At 50.2% G+C, this 6,000-nt stretch overlaps 1 pseudogene; it reads right to left on the bottom strand.

Moving 5' to 3' along the window:
* Positions 1-4,547: 4,547 nt before the first annotated feature.
* LOC142576855 (U5 spliceosomal RNA) lies at positions 4,548-4,677 on the bottom strand (annotated as a pseudogene).
* Positions 4,678-6,000: the final 1,323 nt, after the last annotated feature.

Raw genomic sequence — 6,000 nt, forward strand, 5'->3', positions numbered from 1 at the left:
TTGGCTTTCTTTTGCATTCTTTAGATGTCGCTTCATGGTTGCCTTCACAGTTGCCACACCTAAAGTTTGTTGCCCGGCACACGTCTACCGTGTGCGACTCTGCGCACCGGGGGCACATTGTGGAGTTTGCGCAGACGCCGTTATCATGGCCGATCCTGAAGCACTTACGGCATTGAAGAGGCTTTGGAACAAACTGCCATACGACATGTCGGAAATGACAGACCTTTACGTGCGAAGGGGTGAAACCAACCTTGAACATTATCTTCACGCAACGGCTGTTTCCGAGGCGGCATACGTGCGTGATGATCATTCCTTCGTATGCCTGTATTAACAGAATTGGCAGGTCTGTGTTTGAAATCGCCCATTCAGTATGATGCATTATACCTGCAGTGCAGGCCCCATCCATGGGTATGACCGGTCGTACTTTTATGTTGCCCAAATCTGTTATCTGTCGTAGCTTCTCCAGCCTGGTTACATGGGTTGTGTCGACAGCTAGAACATTCTTTCGCGTGTTCAGCCGGACCTCCTTGATGTCGTTTGGCGCCTTTCCCTCAAGAAAAACAGATAGAGCTTGCCGGTTCAATACTCGAAGGCTGACCGAAGAATCAACTGGCATGAAGAGGATGGTGCGCGGCCAGCGTTTACTGCTTGCCTGCATGGTTGACGTATTCGCTGGTGATGACGCCTTGATGAGCCTCCTATTAGCCCTTCGGCTCCTCAACGACACGAAGCTGTCATCCTATGAGTCGCCGCCTGTGATTGAGTAGACCTCTGTATTTTCGCTGGTGCTGGACCAGCTAGGTGCCTCGTTTGCTTGAGGAGCTTGTCAATGTAGAGCTCTGGCCAGACGGGCCGGCAATAGGCTCAGCATCCACGGCCACGAGAGTAGGAGCCTCTCTTGAGCCTTCACTGGTGGTTGGCTAGGTGCGTTAAGTCATAGAAGAGCTTGCGGTCGCAGATTTCTGGCCGCACGAGCCTGCGGAACGTTCCGCGTCCTAGCCGGAGGCGATGGACGCGGAAAGCGCCCCAGAGACTGATGAAAATTTGACAAAAACTGGCTAGCCGGGACAGACGTGTTCTAGCACTGAGTAACTTCGTCGTCGTTCGTCGCTCTTTAATGACAATATATTATGTCTTTAGTAGCACGCTGTTCAGTATACAGCGCAGAAAACACGACGCTGTACTGCGTGCCAAGATGCAATAGTTGGGTGGATTTGCAGCAAACCTTTAACGTTTCTTAAGTGGGTGTTTGGAGTGAAAACCAAACTTGGCTGTTGCGATAAGGCCCACTTTCCGCTTTAAAAACTGTCCAGAAAGTGGACGCACACCTGTCATGAAACACTGGTAATAACGGCAGAACTGACAGTTGGGCGAGTTGGTACGAACTCATGGTAAAATATTTAGCCCGCACAATGAACTGGTAATAACACCTGATGCGTAAATGTGGTATTCTAATAATAATAATAATATTTGGGGTTTTACGTGCCAAAACCACTTTCTGATTATGAGGCACGCCGTAGTGGAGGACTCCGGAAATTTCGACCACCTGGGGTTCTTTAACGTGCACCTAAATCTAAGCACACGGGTGTTTTCGCATTTCGCCCCCATCGAAATGCGGCCGCCGTGGCCGGGATTCGATCCCGCGACCTCGTGCTCAGCAGCCCAACACCATAGCCACTGAGCAACCACGGCGGGTGAATGTGGTATTCTCGCAGATCTTGAAGATTTGAAGGAATGGAAGAATGAAAGGCTTCGACATACGCAGACAAACCACTTGTGATCCCTGAAAACAGTAAAATATTATCCGCAGTTCAATGTCAGTGTGAGCAGAAGTACGTCTGTACCCGCGCACAACTTTCTGCGGCCATGCAGGGAAGCAGAGAGGCCGAGTGCGCACAGGCGAGAGCACTTCTGAAAAGAGTCCCGTGTTTTCATCCACGTTTGTTTAGGCTGGGGAAGACAAAACATAAGCACCTTATTAGCAACAGTTAAATAAGACAAAACACACCACTGAATGTAAAAGCTAACTTATTTTGCGGCTTTTCCCTTCCACGTCTGAGCAAACGCGAAACCGTCGCACGTGGAAGCTGCGCCGATTCAGCGTCTGTTCCGAACGACCAAAAGCACTGTCAAACGCTGGTGGACTACTTGGCGCGGTAACGCTTATGCAGACGCTCCGCCCCCGTAGCTTTCCCTTCATTGCCACAGAAAGTTGTCCGCGAGTTTAGTTGGAGTTATGAGTGGGCCTTGTGGTTGTTTTTCATGTCTCCCTATTTGTCCGCCGTGTTGTTGTCCGCCGCGGGTCTGCTCAGCATTGCACTATCTTCGGGATCGGCCCACGTATGGGGACTGCTTCACGCCTGCTTCACCTCCGTCGCGGGTTGGGCCGGTATTGCACTATCTCCGGGATCGGCACACGTATGGGGAGTTTTTTTGCTTACCACGCCGACGACACGAAAATTTTCTTGGATGGTAGAGGAATACAGCTTCGCTGTAAAATTATGCGGATCCCATGCACTGTGGGAATCGATGTAATTGAATTTTTCTGTGCTGTTTGCTTTGATTGACGATATCTTACGGTGACGTTGACGGCGAATGTTAAATTTCTGCAGCGTTTAGTCCAACAATAGTGTGGCGAGTTCATGTTAAACATTACCTTGCGAGCAAAACTGTTGTTTGCGTGCGTAGTATACAGAAAGCACAGCAAGACGCGTTTCTTTGAGCCGTTGTTGTGCGCCAGTGTTCATAACTTCCGAGAACGTCAGCATTGTCATTGCCTCACGTGGTACATCGCATCGTGGCAGAAGTGAAACATTATGCTCTATCTGCCGAAACCACAATCGGATAATGAGGCGTGCCGTAGTGGAGGACTCCGGATGACTTTCGAACCCATGGGGTTCTTTACGTGCACCACACGAGCGTTTTTTGTGTTTCGCCCCCCCCCTCGATATGCGGCTGCCGCGGTCGGAATCGAACCCGCAACCTCGAGCAATGGCACAGCCGGACATCTATCGCGGTGGGCTGTTGATTTGACGTGCGACCCCTCTCGCGTCTAGTAGTAGTGCTTCATTGCACTTTGACGTCGTGTTTTACCTCTCCCCCCTCCCCCCATGTATGGGAACTGCGAGCGATGAGTGGCAGGGCTGTCGCCCACTCTTTTCTTGACTGCGTCGATTCTGCCCGTTCTCTGCCTCCATTCGCTGTAGGGAAGCGCTGCAGTTTCCGCAATGCTTTTGCGCGGGCTCACCGATTATTACAGCTATCAAGAGGGTATTGTGGTGACGGCCAGGGATCTTGAGAGAGCGTTGTGCACGTGCGACGCGATGGAAGGATGCAAACGAGTTTCTCGCATCGCCTTTTCTCTCGGCCACGCTTCTGCCATGTATATGCACACTCTGAAACACCTCCGCGCGTCCTGCAGGGCAGCAGCAGCAGCAGTGGAAAAGTGGTAAGAAAAGGCAAAGCACGCTTCGCTTTAAAACTGGCCTGACAGTGGCCTGACAGAACGCTGTTCGCGTGGACAACATGTGCCCTCTCCCGCGGTGTGATTTATGCATCATTTACCGCGTGGTCACCATGCTGTGACAAAACTGACACTACGTCACTTTTACAAATCAACTGTGTTGATAGCGAACCAAGGCTTGTGCAGTGTAAAGTCGACACATGACATAACAAACGCTGCCAACAAGGGTTAGCAGGGACATGCGTACTGCGTCAAGAATACACAGGGTGGTCAGTTTTAAGTTTAATGTAATTTACAATTAGGCAGTTGCAGATAACATAATTCATGTCGTTGAGCTTGATAATTCATAGAGGTAGACATATTACTTGTACGAGAAATCAAAAACAGACATTCGACAAATTGACAAAAATGCTGTAATTATCTTTTGAATTAATTACTGTATGGCACATCTCGCAATTTACGAATTGTAGCCAGTGAGCGGGCAAGGCATATCGACTTGGAATGAAATTACAAATGACGCCAGTTTGGAGATATGCGCCATCAGACTTGCCCTAGAAATGCAGTGCTGTTCCACTTAGTTTTTTGAAAAAGTGCTCTTTTATGGAATGGAGCACAAAAGTAACTGTAACGCCCATCCATTTCGTTCCAAACTTTGTGAAATAATAACTCGATACTGTTATGGTAAAACCTTATTCAGGTCCTTCGGAACGCGTGTCAGCACGTAGCGGGCCGCTCCCACGCCGGTACAGAAAAGCCGAGCCTCTCTGCTGCGGTGTCCTCGTGGAAATTCATTTCAAGTGGATGCGTCTTGCAAGCTCACCGGCTACAATTCGCAAATTGCATTATGTGCCGAAAAGCAACTAATTCGGAAGTTAATTTGTGGGTTTTTGTGAATTAGTTCAATACGTGTTTCGATTTCTGGTGATAGTTATGTACGCCTCTTCGAATATTCCAGCTGAAGGACAAGAATTTTGGCAGGTGCAACAGGGGATTTCTTAAATTTTCCACAGTACTTAAACATGATCACCCGGTAAGGTGGCGCACACATGTATCAAGGCAATCTGATTTTGGGTTGACGTATTAGGCCCCACTCAAACAAGTGGGGCCTCACAAAAATTGGCCCATAGGCTCATTGGAGTGTCCCTCCCCACGGTAACCTTTAGTAAAAGGCGAAAGGTTAGTTCGTGTCGGGTCCTGAGGAGAGACCTGAGCAATAATTACCTGTACACTGTGCGGAGCGGGGGATTCGAACGGACTCTCACAGTGTAACAGCTTTAGCTGTTTGTTGGAAGTAAATTATGTATTAGTCATGCCGAAATGCGAAATTGTATTTTAGCCAACGGATACAAGTAAGCTCTGCCTGTGGGGCCTTTAATTGAATCTTATCGAAAACTTGTCGCTAAGAGCGTAATTGTGCAGAACGCTCTGAGCGGCATATGTAATTCGACCTGGAAGAAAGGGTATTGTGGCGACAGCTAGGGAGCTTCAGAGCGCATTGTGCCCATGCGACGCGATGGTAAAGCCCAAACGACGTTCTTGCGTCGCCTATCCTCTCTGCCACGCTCCTTCTATGTATATGCACGCTGTGAACCTCTTGCCGACACGTCGTGTAAGGCAGCAGTTGCAGCAGCAGTGTAAAGGTCGAAGCAAGAGGGAAAGAACGCTTCGCTTTAAAACTGGACAACTGGGACAATTGCGCGGGCCACCCAACGTAATTTTGAGACAACAATGTTGCTGATGGTGGTGGTGATGATAAAGTTTATTGGAAGGGGGAGGGGGCGGGCTCAAGGAAGGCCCTGGGCCTGCGTGGCCTTCTCCGCCAAGTCCACCGGCTCAAGCTGTCGGTCTTCGTCTCCGGCCCTGAGCCAGGCGGTCCAGTCAGTCTCGCTGCTGACCGAAGAAGCGAGGTGCATTCCCACATTAATAATGTGTGTGAGTGTCCCTGTTTGTGAACACACTCTACGCAGGTCCCTTTCCTTGCCCCCTGTGATTTTGTTAATGTACTTTGGGTGTGGGTATGCGTTTGTTTGCAGTCGCATAGACGCGACCGCTTGCGTTTTATCGAGTTGCTTGGTCGGTGATGGGAGCGTGCGACGCCTGAATCGATGGGGCTATTTCGTGATACGTCTCGCAGGGTTCCTCGTGTCTCACCTCCTCGTTCACGCCGTCCACATCCGCGGACGAGGCTCGGCGCGTGATATCTCGAGCCAAACCGTGAGCCGACGCGTTGCTGAAAACCAGGTGCAAGCATCCTGATAGAGGCATGCGCGTGGTGGACACGTACGTCTTTGACACGAACTTGCGTATGTGCCACTGGGCATGTGCGCTCTGTGATGAACCACTTTGACACCAACTTGGGTCACTGTGCATGAGACAGTGGGCCCGCCCGGACCTCACAGTGGCGCCGCCAGAAGGCGCAGCGTGTCCAGTGGAAAGCGCGAGAAAAGATTCGGGCTCGCCTCTCACACGTGAGTGACGCGTTTCGGCTATTCGCATACTCGGATTGTCATCGTAGGTGAGTTCTGCACGAGTTCTGT

Source organism: Dermacentor variabilis, chromosome 3 (assembly GCF_050947875.1).
Source record: "Dermacentor variabilis isolate Ectoservices chromosome 3, ASM5094787v1, whole genome shotgun sequence".
Lineage (NCBI taxonomy): Eukaryota > Metazoa > Arthropoda > Arachnida > Ixodida > Ixodidae > Dermacentor > Dermacentor variabilis.